Genomic DNA, 969 nt, shown 5'->3' with positions numbered 1-969 from the left:
TAGCCCATTCCAGGGCGGTCTACCCTGACTCTGCTTCCTCCTTTGATCTAAAAAAAAATTTATATTAATATATTTGTCTTTAATTAATTATAACCTCTATAAAACCCGACCTTATTCTACCCTTACACTACACTTATACGCACATATCACCTTATCAGGACAATTAGCTACTAACTCTAACCTATGTAACCCACATCTCAACCTAACAACTTACCAGATCAATTAGCTACTGACCCTAATGATGATGTAAACCATACCTAACCCTAACACCTGACCCTTACCCTAAATTACACTTAGCCGATGCCTAACCCTGACCGTTACCCTAACCCTAACCCTGACCGGTGCCCTGACCCTAACCCTGACCGGTGCCCTGACCCTAAACCCAGCCCTGACCCCAACTCTAACCCCAATTCTACAAACTGGCTTGTCCATGGATCTGAGAGATACCAACAAACGTGCGCCGGCCCGTGCAATGCCTTTCATCCTCTAACCAACTAGAGTCCGACGACTAGAGCCCTAGTCGAGAGAGTGTCTAACGCCTACCTAATCCTAACCTAAACTGAACTGAATTCAAACCTTAGTCCTAAACCTAACCCCGACTCAAACAAAAGAACTTTACCATATAGGGACTAGTCTAATGTCCCCATATGTACCTACAAGTCCTCGCATGTAGGATATTTTTCAAAATACTTCCCTCACATTGTAGGTAAAACAAGACCACACACACACACACACAAACATGTTGTGTCACAATATCCTTGTGGGGACCTTCCATTGACTTCCATTCATTTCCCACTAATTTATATGGCCTAACCGTGACCCTTGCCCTAACCCTAACCATTACCGACACATACCTATCCCTAAACCTAACCTAAACTCTATACACACCTTAGTCCAAAACCTAACCCCCACCCCAAGAAGAGAAACTTTCCTTATGGGGACCAGTTGTTGGTCCCCATAAGTACCTAT

This window comes from Cyprinodon variegatus, unplaced genomic scaffold, assembly GCF_000732505.1.
Source record: "Cyprinodon variegatus isolate N-32 unplaced genomic scaffold, C_variegatus-1.0 Scaffold853, whole genome shotgun sequence".
NCBI lineage: Eukaryota > Metazoa > Chordata > Actinopteri > Cyprinodontiformes > Cyprinodontidae > Cyprinodon > Cyprinodon variegatus.
This window is presented reverse-complemented; position numbering follows the sequence as displayed.